Consider the following 17,259-nt stretch of genomic DNA (forward strand, 5'->3'; position numbering starts at 1 on the left):
ATTGAAATGAAATTTAGATTCAAGGCAATTGGATTTTTAAGTTAAAGAGATGCACTTTAAGCTAACCCAGTTTCAGAAATCTGTGAAAATACCTGTGAAGAATCAGGTCTTTATTGTATAAATTGCAGACTGACTAAAAAGTTCCAGCCCTTTAACTTTTTCAGTATGCACCATACTATATAAGTCAGCAAATCTTATTCTCTTCCATGAGATTTAGGTAGCCCTTGTCTTAATTGCACCCAAAGGATATTTAATACTGGTGACTGTTATAAATAACAGTGCAAATTAAAATGAAAAGAAAATTAGTATTAGACATATCACTAATCTTTATGCATTTGTACTTTATATTTCCTATTACATTGATCATTTGTTGTCAGTTCAAATAAATCACAGGTTCCAAGAGTATTAGAAAAGGTCAAAACAGCTCTGAAATTAATATGAGGTATGGAAATTAAAACAAAAAGGGAATTCTACATAAAGAATAATATGGGGGGCGGGGGGCAGGGGGCAGGGATGGGACTGGATCTTCTCCTTAGATTACAGGAACAACTACAACAACAAATGTATCAAGTGCCCCGAAAGTCAGCAGTACACAGAACAAGTGTCTGGTTAACGTGTCCCATGTTCCTGGGTTCTGCAAAAGATGAATGGAAGACTACTGTTGTATGAATAAAATAGCATTTGTATTCAATAAACAAGCTGAGATAAAAAATAATTTCGCTAAATTTTATGTTTTAGTGATAAAACCTCTTAAACACTGACAATAAAAAACTTGTTTGTCTTAAATTAATTATTGGACAGCTGAGAAAACTATCATAACATCTCTATTTTGTAAGTTCCACTAAGAAAGGTACTTTAAAATATACATTAACCTACTATTCGAAAAACATCAGACTTGAAATATAGCCAAGTATAATATTTGGGTCATTCATTCCCTGCAACACAGAACATAGCCTTTATACAATAAGTTAGCTCAGGGGATGCTGAAATGTGAAGAAGTGGGGGGAAGCTTAACTCTAGTAGTAACTCTTCAGTCTTTCAGGCAAAAGCTCTGCTTAACAGGATGCCTATAAAAATGAACATACTCCGTGAAGATGCCTGAGCTGTTGCTGCCAAAGTAATGTTGTTGTTGTAAAAAATTACAGTCAATCGAGTTACACTGCACTAAAGCCCTACCTGGATTCACCTACTTTCTGAAGATACACCACAAAAAGATGTATGTGGGCACCATGACACACATAGGTGCCATATTTATGACCTCTGAGTTAGCTCGACATCTGACATAGAATATGAAAATATTATATAAGAATGATAGTGCTCTTTTGGAGGCATTTATATGGTAAAAATGCCTTTCGCGTAGTTTGGCCTGACCAACCCTTAATCATATAGTGGCCATATTGGTATGGAAACCATTTCACATGACCTGGCTTATCATCTACAAATATATTCAACCAAAGCATCACCTTTTCAAGCTACTAGGTTTGTATGAATTGCTGCCTGTTTTGCCTTGACCTTTTATTCATTGTCGACATTTTCTACCCCATGCATAATTTTATATTCAATCATATCCCCCCTCAGATGTCTCCTCTCTAAACTAAAGAGTCCCAACCTCTACAGTCTCTCCTCTTAGGGAAGGTGCTCCAGTCCCTCAGTCATCCTCACTGCCCTTCTCTGCACTTTTTCTATCTTTTTGACATCCTTTTTGAGATGTGGCGACCAGAACTGAACACAGCACTCCAAGTGCAGTTGCACCACTGCTTTACATAAGGGCATGACAATCTTTGCATTTTTATTATCAATTCCTTTCCTAATTATCCCCAGCACAGAGTTTGCCTTTTTCACAGCTGCCATGCATTGAGTTGACATTCCTGTGGAACTATCAACTAAGATGCCCAAATCCCTTTCCTGGTCTGTGACTGATAGCACTGACCCCTGTAGCGTGTATGTGAAGTTTGGATATTTTGCCCTTATGTACATCACTTTACATTTTGCTACATTGAACTGCATTTGCCATTTCTTAGCCTACTCACCTAATTTATAAAGGTCAGCTTGGAGCTCTTCGCAATCCTTTGCGGTTCTCACCACCCTACATAATTTGGTATCATCTGCAAACTTGGCCACCACGCTACCTACCCCTACTTGCAGGTCATTTATGAGTAGGTTAAAGAGCACCCGTCCCAAAATGGATCCTTGGGGGACACCACTCCCTACATCTCTCCATTGTGAGAACTTCCCATTAACACCCACCCTTTGCTTCCTGTTTCTCAACCAGTTTTTAATCCATAGGAGGACTTCCCCTCTTATTCCTTCATTGCTGAGTTTTCTCAATAGTCTCTGGTGAGGAACTTTTTCAAAAGCCTTTTGGAAATCCACAAGCCTGTTTACACCCTCAAAGAACTCTAGTAAGTTTGTGAGGCAGGATTTGCCTCTGCAAAAGCCATGCTGACTCTTCCTCAGCAGGTCTTGCTTTTCTACATGTTTTATAATGTTATATTTAATGATAGATTCTACTAATTTACCAGAAACAGATGTCAAACTGACTGGCCTGTAACTTCTTGGGTCCCCCCTAGATCCTTTCTCAAAGATTAGGGTGACATTGGCCATCTTCCAGTCTTCAGGAATGGAGGCTGATTTCAGGGATAAGGTGCATATTAAAGTGAGAAGATCAGCAATTTCATGCTTGAGCTCTTTAAGAACTCTTGGGTGAATGCAAGAATGCTTGGGTGAATCTGGACCAGGGGATTTGGTAGCATTTAGTTTATCAGTGGTTGCCGGAACGTCTTCCTTATCTACCAAAATCTTTGCTAGTTCCTTGGATTTGCCTCCTAAGAAGCTTGGTTCACATGCAGGAATTTTCCTCACCTCCTCTTGGGTGAAAACAGATGCAAAGAATTCATTCAACCTCTGCAATCTCCCTGTCATCCTTTAGCACACCTTTTGTTCCTTCATCATCTAACAGGCCTACCACTTCCCTAGCTGGCTTCCTACTTTTGATGTACTTGAAAAACTGTTTGTTGCTGGTCTTGATGTTCACAGCCATCCTTTCCTCAGAATCCTTTTTTGCCTCCCTTACAGCTAACTTGCTTCTCTCTTGCCACCATTTGTGTTCCTTCTCATATTCTTCATCAGTCAAGCTGGACTTCCATTTTCTAAAAGACATTTTTTCATTTTTCTGATAGTTCCCACAACGTATTGTCGGAGGCTTTCACGGCCGGAATCACTTGGGTGCTGTGTGGTTTCCGGGCTGTATGGCCGTGTTCTGGCAGCATTCTCTCCTGACGTTTCGCCTGCATCTGTGGCTGGCATCTTCAGAGGATCTTCCTCTGAAGATGCCAGCCACAGATGCAGGCAAAACGTCAGGAGAGAATGCTGCCAGAACACGGCCATACAGCCCGGAAACCACACAGCACCCAAGTTCCCACAACCTCCCTTGTTAACCATGGTGGCTTTCTTTTGGACTGGGTGCTGTCTTTCCTAACCTGCAGAAAACATTCCAGCTGAGCTTTTATTACTGTGTTTTTAAATAACCTCCAAGCATCTTGGACAGATTTGATTCTCTTGATTTTCCCTTTCATCTTCCTGTGCATTATCCTCCATATCTTCAAGAAATTTCCCCTTCTAAAGGCGAATGTAATTACATTAGTAGTTGTCAGCTGCTCGCATGCAGAGATACTGAATTCCTTAGATTTTTCACTGTGGACAAGTCTACATAGGGACCACCAAACACAGTGCTCAGACACGAATCAAAGAACACGAAAGGCACTGCAGACTAATTTAGCCAGAAAAATCAGCAATAGCAGAACACATGATAAATCAACCTGGACACAGAATATTATTTGAAAACACAGAAATTCTGGACCACTCTGACAACCACTATGTCAGACTACACAAAGAAGCCATTGAAATCCACAAGCACATGGACAATTTCAACAGAAAGAAACCATGAAAATGAACAAAACTTGGCTACCAGTGTTGAAAAACACTAGAGTCAAGACAGTGACTAATCAACTCCAAACAAATATAGGATGACTATAGATAGTCATGAACCAAGGATGAATCATATAGCTAGAAGGCTGCACTTCTCCAAGCATTTATCCTCAAATAACTAATATTCATCTAACAAACTAGGATCAGACAGTGATTTAGATAATTCTGGTAGTAGAAAAGTAGCTATTAACTTTTATTGCTTTTAAAAAATGCAACCTGTTTTCAAAAGCTTGCTGTGCCTGCCATGTTGGTCTCCCTTATCCTGGCAATATATACAAAAGTAAAATGCGAGAGATACTGCTTGAATCTTTTCTCTTATTCTCCTTTTTTCTCTTCATGAGATTAAACCTTCTTAAAATCATGGAAATGCTTCTTGTAGCAGCAAAGTGTGATGCTGACTATACGCCAGGACAGGAAGTTCTGTGGAAACACAAAAGCTAGTCTGTTGATTGGTATTAATATTTGTTTTCTGGTTCTGGAATTTACAGAAGTTATATGGAAGGAACAGAATAGCCATCACCATTGTGTTATTTTTGTTATATCAGAACTCCCAAAATAAATCTAGAATTCTATAGACTGTTTTTTAAAGGAGTGATCTCATGTACAGCAGTAGGCTAATTTTGCCAAAAATTCCCAGATTACTTATTTATGCTCCTCTTGGATCAGAGTGACTTATTATTTGTATAAGTAGGTGACCCATAGATATGACTTATAGATACATATTCTAAATTCACCCAGTCCAATGAAATTTTATCAAGAAATGTATCCTTTTGCCACTGCTCCCATACAACTATGTTAACAGATGTGGCTAGAACATGAATAAATTGAGGACTGTGGAGAATAGAAATGGTCCTAAAGATTTTACAGTTTCCACCCCTTTGTTCAGGGTCTGATGCCCACATGTGATTATGGGAAGTTAAATTAGTATATCTTTTTATATAACTTCTAGGATGTAAACATCATTCAATTACTTTAGACCAGATGCGTTAAAAAAAGAGGAAAAGAGATATCAGTTTTGGATAACTGCTTCACTTCCTAGAGTTATACCTGTTTCTACAAACACATAAAAATGCATGTCAGAAGTTTAAAAGTTGCATGCTAAAGAAAATATGCCTGTGGGGAAGCTGTCCTGAAATTTGCATATATTCTTTCTGCACTGCTGGCCTGCACTGTGCCATACAGCAAGTCATCTGAACCAAACAATGAGAAATGCACGGTGAATGGATTATTTCCTGACCATGTGCAAACTAGATTACAGCACTTTCAGGCATCCACACCCTTGTATTTTTGAACTTTTTAACTTATTATCTTATGCGATGAATATTGCTTCTAATTTGCATTCAGTATTTGTACAGCAAAAAAAATCACCAGCCTAGATTGAAATGAAAGCTCAAGAAGCAGATATGCAAACACAGAGGACCCCTGTTTATTTTGGAGCAGGGGTTACTTTAGCATAAGACTCTCAAAAACTGCCCCACAAGAAACAAAGTACACATTTGTAATTAGGACTGCACAGAAACAGCATTTAGTACATTAGACCCTTATACTCCATACTTTAGGAAATTGATTCTTACAAAAGAAATAGTTAAAAGAATGTCAAATTTTCCATTTTCCCCAGTTGAACTAATCCACAGTTGTTGCTGAGAAATCCTTTTAAGAGATTTCAGGAAATAACAAAATGTGGTCTTAAAATTGAAACAGTAGTCTGCTTCTGTCAGTGCTGGCATCTCAAAGGAGGCCTTGAGATGAAGTTGCTTAAGTTTTGTTCATTAAGAGGGTTAATTCAAAGCCATTCAATTGTTTCAGTTGTTTATGAATCTCAGCCTTCATAATACTATGGAAATGTGCTATCTCTTAAAGATGTTCTTTGGTGATATGACACACATTTCATATTGTTCCATGGTATACAAGCATTAAATATCCTAGAGGTAATCCATCCTTTTTTTAACGGCTGATGACAGGTCCAATGCCTGAGCAAAATCAGTTGAAGGAAAGGGAAGTCTTGTCGGAAATGAGATTAATCTTGTAATGAGTGTTCAGCCCTGATAACCCATCTGTGCAGAGAACTGCTTTAACTGGAGTGCAATTAACCTTCACCTGACAAGTTCTGTCTCAACTATATAATCAACATTTAAGACTTCCCTCTGCAGGCAACACAATCACATCTGAATTATGTGATTACAGTTATGAACAACAAGGTACTAAGGATAATTGAAGAGAAAAAATATTCAATTATTAATAGACATCCATAGTCAGGAATCTGACAGTGCCATCCTGTCCAGAGTGACATCATTTAAGTGCACTTAAGTCAGTGGGCTTCGAAGTTTGTAACTCTGTTTAGGATTGCACAGATAGTTTGATCAGTGAAACCATGCTGTTGATCTAATTTGAATCAAGTTCTCCACAACTTAATACTACCAGAGAATCAGCGTGGTGTAGTGGTTAAGGGCAGGTGGATTACAATCTGGAGAACTGGGTTTGATTCCCCACTTCTACATTCCTGCTGGGTGACCTTGGGCTAGTCACAGTTCATTTAAAACTTTCTCAGCTTCACCTTCCTCACAAGGTGTCTATTGTGGGGAGAGGAAGGGAAAGAAGTTTGTAGGCCACCTTGAGTCTCCTTACAGGAGAGAAAGGTGGGGTATAAATCCAAACTCTTCTTCTTCCTAAGCGTGATGTCGTGGTTAAGAGTAGGTGCACTCTGATCTGGAGAACCGGGTTTGATTCTTCTGCCACTTGAGTTGTGGAGGCTTATCTGACGAACTAGATTAGCCTGTGCACTCCAACACACGCCAGCTGGGTGACCTTGGACTAGTCATAGTTCTTCGGAGCTCTCTCAGCCCCACCCACCTCACAGGGTATTTGTTGTGGAGGAAGGGAAAGCAGATTGGAAGTCCCTTTGAGTCTCCTACAGGAGAGAAAGGGGGGATATAAATCCAAACTCCTCCTCCTCCTCTTCTTTTTCTTCTGCTGCTTCTGCTTCTTCTAACAGTTGTAAAGATCATATGTCTTTCTATAACTTGTGTCTACATTTGCCCTGAGTTGATTCAAATACATTGTATTGATTAAACCATCATTCAGAGCACTTATTATTAATAGCAAAAAGAAAATGAGTACCTGAATAGTAAAAAAAAACTTCTACAATGTTATCTTGGCAATGTTTTTGTTCTCCACAGGAACCATTTAGATACACTCTAGCTGGCTATCTTGCTGAATAATACATGCTGTAGATACAGAATGAGGCTTTCATCTTTTCTTTCTAACTTCCAAATTAATAAAACACATTCACTGTTCCTATCCATATTACTGCTGGATTACAGAACCAATATGTGTTTTATAAACATATCTCCATGACCCAAATCAGATTTTTTAAATGTATTCATTTATTTCCTGTCTTTCTTCCCAATTGGAAACCCAAAGCAGATTACATTCCCCTCTTCTCCATTTTATCCTTGCAACAATCCTATCAGGTAGGTTAGGCTGAGAGTGAGTGACTGGGCCAAGTCCCCAGTAAGCTTCCATGGCAGAGCAAGAATTTGAACCAGGGTCTCCTAGATCCTGGTCCAACACTATAGTCACTATAATACATTGGGTCTCAAAAAGGGTACTTGTGCATTGTTCTAGAAGCCACTCCTTAAGAATCAACAATGATTTCCCCATGTTTTCATACCCAATGTAAAAAGCAAGTAGAGGACATTATACTCAATGGTAAAAGGTTTGTTCTTCTTAATGAATTAAATAGTAGTGGGCAGGAAATTCCAATTGAAAGCACTTCCTGTAATGGTAGTTCCTGATCTGGTAAGCTATCACAATAGGAAATGGAGACAGGAAGTATCTGTCTATGGGTTTGTTATCACTACCATGAGTGTTGTTAGAGCATATTTACTGTTTATTAAAGTAATAAACATATTTGTAAAAAAACGTTTTCAAATCCCAAGAATTACAAATGTCTATCCAAAACATTACTTTTTAGCATTGTTTAAGTGCCAGGGTTTTGTTTGCTTTCTGTCCAATAGTTGAAATTCAGAATGGGAAATGTATCTAGCATTTCAATGACAGCATTATTTAAAGAGAGAAAACAGACCGAAGAGGCATTTTATTCTCTTTAATCCTTCTTCCTACCCTTCTTTACTTAAATATTTCATGCACATTCCATTTTACCAGTCTGCAAAGTTAATATTAACTGTGGCAATGTAATAACTACTGTATTTGTTTATTTAACAGCCAAATCCAGATGTTCGGTCTGAATCCACTTGTGGAGACAGTGCGGCCCTACACCAATGTGTTTACCTATGCCAATGTGTTTGCCTTCTCTGTCACTGCAAGGGGCCCCTACACTGGCAGAAGGAGCAAAGGCGCCGGTGACTAGCCACCAATCCCTTCCATGGAAATCCGGTCTACCGCAGAGCTACACTGGCATCCCAATTGGATGGGCAGGCTGGGGCATTTCCAAGGGAGGAGCAAACATTAGTCAGCTTCGACCTCAGTTTTACAACTGGTAAAGTCCTGGACTTACGTCACCTTTTTGGGTGCTGTAAGTCCATTAAGACCTATAGAGAGCCTTCCAGTAGCAGTGTTTATCTATCTATCATCTATCTATCTATCTATCTATCTATCTATCTATCTATCTATCTATCTATCTATCTATCTATCTATCTATCTATCTATCTATCTATCTATCTATCTATCTATCTATCTATCTATCTATCTATCTATCTGTTGCTTTTTCTGCCTCACTGCACTGCCAGAAAACCCTCCGGAGGTGGCGGGGTGGATTCACAGCAGCTCCATTCCCAGTCTCCTGGGGTTCTGAATTGGGCTGCTCAACATTTATTAGTTATCTTTCTACTTTATAGGAAATCAAACTGGCTTACAATGTAAAAAATCCCAACATAATAATCACTAATTAAAATGAACAACTTAAAACTGCCAGTACACAGAAGAACTAATCAAAGGTCATAATGAATAAAATTGTCTTCAGTCTCCTTGAGATCAATAGAGTGGGTGAACTGCATAGATTATATCATGCTAACTTACAACAATGCACAAGGTAAAGGAGTAGATAAATCCCAGCTTAAGCAACTGTTTGCTGATGCTGCTAGCATGGAGCCTTTTGTAAATACTTTCCTCCAGCTATCTTTTTCTTCCTGTGTATGAAATGCTAGTTTTTCCCCATTTATAATTTATTTATTGATTGATTGATTTTTTTTTTATATTGCCCACCCCCGGAGGGCTCTGGGCAGTGTACAAGATAAAATAACATAACATAACAAGAAGAGCACAATCATAATCGAATAATCATAATCTCCAATATAAATGTGGCTCTATAACATTAAAATACTAACCCATTTAAAATACAGCATATATTATATAGCATCCAACAGTTTAAAAACCCCACCTGAGAGAGGGAATGGAAGGCCCCATAGATATAATAAGGACCACCTGGGTTAAAAGGAGGGGTGCCATCAGTAGCCAGCCTCCCCAAAAGCCTGGTGGAACAACTCAGTCTTACAGGCCCTGCAGAATTCACCATGGTCCCGCAGGGCCTGGACAGCTGGAGGAAGAGTGTTCCCTGGCCCTAGTGGAGGCCAGCGGCATCATAGAGGGGCCAGGAACCACCAGGAGATTGGCCTCTGTCGACCGCAGAGCCTGAACAGGGACATATAGGGTCAGACGGTCCCGTAGGTAAGATTTGTCCCAGGCTTCATAAGACCTTAAAGGTTAGCACCAACACCTTGAAGATGACTCAGAATTCAACAGGGAGCCAATTCAGGCAGCGCAACACAGGCAAGATATGATCTCTAATGGCACCACCAGTGAGCAAAAGAGCCGCCGCATTTTGGACCAGTTTCAACTTCTGGATCAAACACAAATGAACTGCATTTAACCTATGTAACTATAGTACTTATCCTAACCTGGACAGCCCAGGCTAGCCTGGTCTCGGAAACTAAGTAGGGTTGGTCCTGGTCAGTAGTTGGATGGTAGACCACCAAGGAATACAAGGGTTGTTACACAGAAGCAATCAACACAAAACAACTCCAACCAACTCTATATGATAGCCCTTCAAGTATTTGAAGATGGCTATTATATCACCTCTCAGTCACCACCTCCCCAGGCTAAACATACCCAGCTCCTTCAACCTTTCCTTATAGAACTTTGCCTCTAGACACTCATCAATTTCATTACTACTGTAGCAGTAGAATTGGAAGAAACCCTCTTTAAAAAAACAAACCTAGTTAAGCACAATCATGCCAAGCAGTTCAAAGTTTAAATATTCCTCCCTTCTTCTCCATTATAGCTTATGGGAATCTTTCTGGGGCTCTGGGGGGACTTTTTTGTAAGTTAAAAGCACCGAATTTTTAGCTGTTGATGACTCTCCTTACAATAACCACCAAAGTTGGTAAAGATTGGGTTGTGGGTCCAATTTTATGCCCCCCCCCACTTTCCCCCCATTGTTTCCAATACAGGATGAATGGGAGGACTCTCTTTGGGAGCCCATAAAAAAGAACACCCTGACCTAATCATTACCAAACATGGGAATTCCTGTAAGGAAAGTCACCAGGAGGTACTTCCTGTGCCCAGGAAAGATGGGGACATGGAGGTACACTTTTGTGAAGTCTATGGAGGTATGGAACTCCCCTGGTTGGAGACACTTCACTTTGGACCTTAGGGTCTCTATGCAAGTGGCTCAGTCTTATGTATTTATTGATAAATTTCAGGTCAAAAATTGCCCTCCAATCCACATTTCTTTTGGGTACAGTGAAAAAGATGAAGTAGACGTCATCTCTGGAATAGGTTTGATGGCTTGTATCTCCAGCAGATGTTGGACTGTGGCTCTGTTTCTGGCATGTTTGTTGTCGTTCAGAGACAGAAAGAAGACTAGCATGCAGCTGGAAAAGCAGGCAAGTGAACTCGATCTTGTACCCCGATTATACAACCATGATGGCCCAGCTGCCAGTCTTTGAATGAATCCATGTCTGGGTGAAGAATGCTAGTCTGCCTTCCCTCCTGAGGTGTCTTGGCATCATGCCTTGCTAGGCTTGGGTTTCTGATCAGCTATGTCATTTCTGGAGGGAAACTTGTGGTTGAACTGGTTCCTGCAAAATTGCTGTCTGGGATGGCTCCAGCTGCTTTGTTTGTAGTTCTGTTGAAACTTGGGTAGAATGTGTTGGGAATGAAAGGACTGCTGTCCAAAGGTCTGTCAATCTGATCATCTGAGAGTCTTGAGCATGGTCTTGGTTTTGGAGGTCTTTAAAGGCTGCTAGTGAGAAAGGGTCTCCTTGAGTGTAGCAGCATACTGTAAAAGTATGCTAGAGTCCTCAAAGTCTCAGGAGCAGCAGTTTGAAGTTGCGGGGGCCAACTTGTCCATTTTTTGCACTTTTTGGTCAAGGTGCTGGAGTGGCCATCACTGTGTTTTCCCCTTGGAAAGCAGCTGTAGCTGGCATGCTTGAGGCATCCATCAACATCCCGGCTTCCAGAGGCAAGGCTAACTCAACCTCTGAGAGAAGATCCTCCAAGTCAGGACCCTTGTGCATGGTGGACTTGGCTAGCTGGCAGTGGCTAGGAGAAAAAAGGGGGTGGACCTTCATGGACCATGGCTTGTGAGCTGCCATGGTTGTTTTCCTGGTAAGGTGGAAATGAATGAAGACAGGGAGGTAAAGCTGAGAAGCAATAGAAATAGGCGGAAAGGAGAAAAGACAGAGAAATAATTGGAGAAAAGGCTAGAGAAAGCACAGATATGCAGATGTCACCTAACTATGCTGCTTCTCCCCTTGACACAGGAATAAGATAGGGGGTGATCCCACTCCAAAGAGGAAGAGGAAAAAAGAATCATTTCTTTCCTCCCTGATTAGAAGATATCTTCCAGCTCAGGAGAAAAAGTATATATAATTTCCTCAAGTCCATATAAGAGGTACACATTATAATAATATTGATGTAAGGGTGGAAAGGGCAGGAATTGCAGAATATAGTGTGCAGAGGATCTAGAGAAATGGCCAATTAAGATGGCATACTATTCTCCCCAGGTGTTATAAGCCACATTTCTCAGCAACATAAAATTATGACAACTAAGTAACTTGTAAGTGGCTAAAAACACTCCCATTGGAATAAATGGAGAATTTATCCTCCACCTACTCAGCTCTATTAAGGGAATGATACACACTAAAAAGATCCCAACACAAAACAGGACCAGAGCAAATTTACACAAGAACACTTACAGCCCAATCCAGACCGTGGAGATGGCCAGGAATGGCACTGCTGCTGTGCCTCCTCACTGCCTCCGGAGGGCTTTCCAGAGGTCTAGGGAGACAGAAAACAGTAAAACCCCTCCCTGCCTCTAAAAAGCCCTCCATTGGGGCCAATAGATTTACACCACCCAAAAAGATTATTACTGTAGACTGATTAATGTCTTCAACACATGGTTATTATAACAGCACTGAGAGAAATATGTGATATTTTGTTTTATTTAGAAGAAGAAGAAGAAGAAGAAGAAGAAGAAGAAGAAGAAGAAGAAGAGGAGGAGGAGGAGGAGGAGGAGGAGGAGGAGTTTGGATTTATATGCCCCCTTTCTCTCCTGTAGGAGACTCAAAGGGGCTTACAATCTCCTTGCCCTTCCCCCCTCACAACAAACACCCTGTGAGGAAGGTGGGGCTGAGAGAGTGCCAAAAAGCTGTGACTAGCCCAAGTTCACACAGCTGGCGTGTGTGGGAGTGCACAAGCTAATCTGAATTCCCCAGATAAGCCTCCACAGCTCAGGCGGCAGAGCGGGGAATCAAACCCAGTTCCTCCAGATTAGAATGTACCTGCTCTTAACCACTACGCCACTGCTGCTCTTACATTGTTTATAGTCCATTTTTCTCAGAGGGGCTCAAAACAGATTGCACATAGTGAGTCAAAAGATATTCAGTAAACAATAAAGTGGCATTTGTTGTAGAACCAACCAGATATATATAAAAAAATAACTCAGAAATGAGGGAAAGTACAAGTGTCAACATGCCTATGCTGTCCAATAGGCATGGCTATATCTTTACCTTTGTATTCCTTTATATGGTGACACCATCTGCTTATTGAATTATTGTTAATTCATGGTAAACTCGTCTCAATTGATTTAATTGTATATATGATGTTTATATGTTCTATTATTACTATATTGTATGGATTTTATAGGTACTATAATGCTATGTCTATGTTGCTATATTTATATTATGTTTATGATGTTATGATCCTATATTTATTGACCCTATGTTTATTGATGTGTTTATTGATGGTTATTGTACAATGGTATGATTTATGATGCTATGTTTATTGACGCATTTATTGATGGTTGTTCTACGATGTTATGTTTATTGATGTTAATATGTTGTTGTGCATCGCCCTGAGCCTTTCGGGGGGAGGGCGGTATATAAATTAAACATACCATTCAATACCATGACACATTAAATGATGCAGAATTACATAGTGGGTTCCAACTATATGCAGTAGTATAGACCACAGTCCCTAGTAATTTGTCCAAGTGACTTTGTGAAGCATTGTGAAGCAATTTGTCCAAGTAACTTTGTGAAGCATTGTCTATTGCCTGTTTAGAAAAGCCCTCTTGAATAACATAGCTTTGCATAGTTTGTGGGAAGCCATGATAGTGGTAGCCGTCCTGATCTCCTCAGGCAGGTCATTCCACAAAGTGGGGGCCACAACAGAGAAAGCAGGTGTGCAGGCAGTTGCTGGTTTTGCTCGTTTTTAAGACTGGCACCTGCAGAATACCTAACTTAGGTGAGCAAAGATGACCTGGCAGAGCATAGGGAAGAGATGATCTTGCAGATAGGAGGGTTCATGAAGGGTTTCTGCTGTAATAGCCGGAACTTTAAATTGAGTCCAGTAATTGATGAACAGCTAGTGGAATGGAGGGACTATATAGTGGGACAAATAAGCACATTCCATAGCTGAGCTGCAAAATTCTGCAGCAAATGGAGTTCATGAATTGTTTCTGAAGAGGGACCAGTGTACAGTGCATTACAGTAATCTATGTGGTGACAGCTGCTAGGTGTTCTATGAGGATTGATGCCATTATTATTATGTAGCCTCTTTCTCTACTGCTATAATAATACCTTTGGGTTTGCTACTGGGAGAGCTTAGGTTACCAACTACCCAAGCTGTTATATGATACAGAATTGTGGCAATCATCTGAAAAATTTACAAAGCTGTGATGATTCCTTCCAAAACCAAACTATCTTCAAATCCTAAACTTGAAATAACTATTCCAATTGGTTTAAAGCATGGGATAACTGTGAGATTCTCCTCCCTTCCTTCTTTTCTTTCCACTTAACAAATTTTCTATAAATAAGGATCACTTCAGCATGGTAAACAGTACTTTGTTGTACTTAGCTAATCACATTTATTTATACTACAATCACATAAAAATAAGTTTTCCCCCCATTTTAAGAGCCTTCAAGTGTATTATAGGGAAGTTTAATCTTGTGGATTTGATATCACAGGCCTAATGAAATCTCTTGGACCTCCTGGATAAATATTATGCATTATTTCTTTTAAAAAATAAATCAAGCATTAGACATTTCTTACTTGGAGAATCTCATTTAACTGAAATGCCAAAAATCTGGATCATCCACAGGTGCAATCAGCAATGGGCTAGGACTAAATTTTAATAGTTATTTGATAAACACCTTATGTGTTCCTGCTATGTACATCAAATGAAGAGCTGAAGATTTATGCTTGTGGTCTCAAAGAGGAAATAGTTATTGCCTGATTCTTAGAATTTAGGACCATAACAAGCATTTGCATAACGTCAAAGCAAACTACCATCTAAAATAAATGAAAGCAATTTTACTATCTAAAGAGCAACACACGTACACCCCAGTTCTAATGTAGCCAACATTTTACAAGCCAAGGGAAAGGGTCTTGCCTGATTAGCCATGCATCCTTATATTTCCATGGGAGAAAAATCCATCTGTTTCTGAATAGGACACAAGGATTGTATTTTGACTACTGGTACTATTTACCTTGTTGGAGGTAAATATATGTGTAAGTGGATTGATATACTTAAGGAGAAAGGGATTATACAAATAAAGGAGAAAGTGTATAAATTGTTTTTATGCTGATGTGTAACACTAGAAATAAGGAAAGAGGAAATAATTGATAATGCTGAACTCTGCCCTATATTGTCATCACATATCTTTAAATATAATATTTTTCAGGTCTCAAAATGCAGTGTCATCTACCTTTCTTAATGCAATTCAATTCAGCCTTAGAAATGATTTTACAAACTAAATTTCATACACTGATTATTATTATTATTATTATTATTATTATTATTATTATTATTATTATTATTATTATTATTATTATTATTATTATTATTATTATTATTTCTAAACCGCCCTCCCCCGAAGGGCTCAAGCAATGCCTTTAGCAATTATACAGAAATCAACTATATATCTGTAGTTACCTTTCAACCCTCAAATATGCTCATTACAGATATGTAAGTATGTTATCTTGGACACCAAAACATTCAATCAAATCACCACCACTACCCCCAAAAAAGGAAACTAGCAATTAAAATATGACTGGGTATATGTATAGGTTGAGTCAACTATCTACAAGTGTAATTAGTAAACCTTCCACTTGTTATCTTGAGCTGATGTTCTGAGTTCCTGAGGTCTGTATTTTGTTAACTGTTTTAATCAGTATATTTGTAATATCTGTACATTTTATGATTTTAATTCTTTTGGATCTTGCTGGTCAATGACCGTAAATAAACTATGTATGTATGTGTAATTAGTAACCAATTTGCAGTATATGAAATATATGAAGTATATGAACCAATTTGCAGTATATGAAGTACTAACAGACTTTTATCTCAAAACTGTAACTGCTCCAGGAGCAAAAGAAGCAAGGAGGGAGCAATTTTTTTTACCACCCCCAGGGAGACCTCTGATCTCCCCAAGTTGCTCCTAGAGCTTGCCATGGTTATTGGTGTAGGCATTTTGGTCAGTCATAGGAGGGAGAAATCATAGAAAATTTACAATCATACCTGCAGAAATCTAGCCAGGATCCAATGTCTACTATGTCCGAATGCTGCAGATCATAACCCATTTGGGAATTGTGTTAGAATTTTTATTTTAAAAACGATGAACCTATTTATTATGGCATTATAGCATCCCAGTGAAAACAGCATAATCATGGGCACTTTCGCACAAGCAGCATAATGAACTTCCAATCCACTTTCAATGCACTTTGCAGCTGGATTTTACTGTGTGAAATAGCAAAATCCACTTGCAAACAATTGTGAAAGTGGATTGAAAGTGCATTATTTTGCATGTGTGAAAGTGCCCCATGATTTTTAGGCAGTAAAACCAGAGCAAATTGTATTTTTAAGAGCAATTGATTTTATTCTTCTCCTATGCACAGCAATCATTTTTAAAATGTTCAGGTTCAAAGCATATAAACTGAGGATCAGTCTTATTGTAATTTGTAAAGTACAAGTTATTTTGAATGCAGAAATATGTTCAGCGCTTGTACACTGCGGTCATTATTCTAACCAAAACAGTTTAATAATAGCTCTTTGATTTTAATATGACTAAATTGGCTTAAAACACATTTCCAAAGATTTAAACAAGCAGCTATTCAAATATCTGATGACTGTAGTACATGGAATAAGAATATAATTGATCCAGATAGAAGATTAACTTTTTCCAGGATTATTTTTCAGAAATTTCCTATTTCAACTCTAATATTTTACAACTATATGTTTACAAAATTTATCTGCAATTTCCAACTATCTATAAAATTGCTCTGAAGAATTAATAATGTACAAACTGGCAGATGACAAACACCTACAGTTTGTTTGCAACAAATAAGAATGTAACCTAGTGTGAAGCTCTTTATTGACAAAAGCATAAGCTAACAAAATTCCAAAGCATCACATTGTTGTGATAGTTATTACTTAGTTTTTCTGCCAAAAGACTCAAGTATATACATGTGAAGGGCCAACAGATTGAGGAGTATGTATATTTATCACCATTTTTTAAGTGTAAGCCTGCACAAGTGGTCTAACCCCCTGCCCCCAACAAATTAGAGGGATTACCATGCAAAACAAAGTTGAATTTTGATGTCAGTAGACAGAATTATGAAAACATTACTGGTTATAAAAGGGAAAAGATCTTCCAGCCATACAGTGAAAATTTCACTGAGATTTTTCAATATTTGGCAATACAAAAGCTTTGATAGACAGTTCTGCTATCTCAGAAAATTGTGAAGCTTAAA

General features: G+C 38.9%; 1 protein-coding gene across 8 annotated transcripts in view; it reads right to left on the minus strand.

The window, feature by feature from the left end:
- ERG (ETS transcription factor ERG) overlaps positions 1-17,259 on the minus strand; it is a 156,456-nt gene that overhangs the window by 34,468 nt on the left and 104,729 nt on the right. The gene's annotated exons all lie outside the window — the stretch shown is intronic.

This window comes from Sphaerodactylus townsendi, linkage group LG04 (assembly GCF_021028975.2).
Source record: "Sphaerodactylus townsendi isolate TG3544 linkage group LG04, MPM_Stown_v2.3, whole genome shotgun sequence".
NCBI lineage: Eukaryota > Metazoa > Chordata > Lepidosauria > Squamata > Sphaerodactylidae > Sphaerodactylus > Sphaerodactylus townsendi.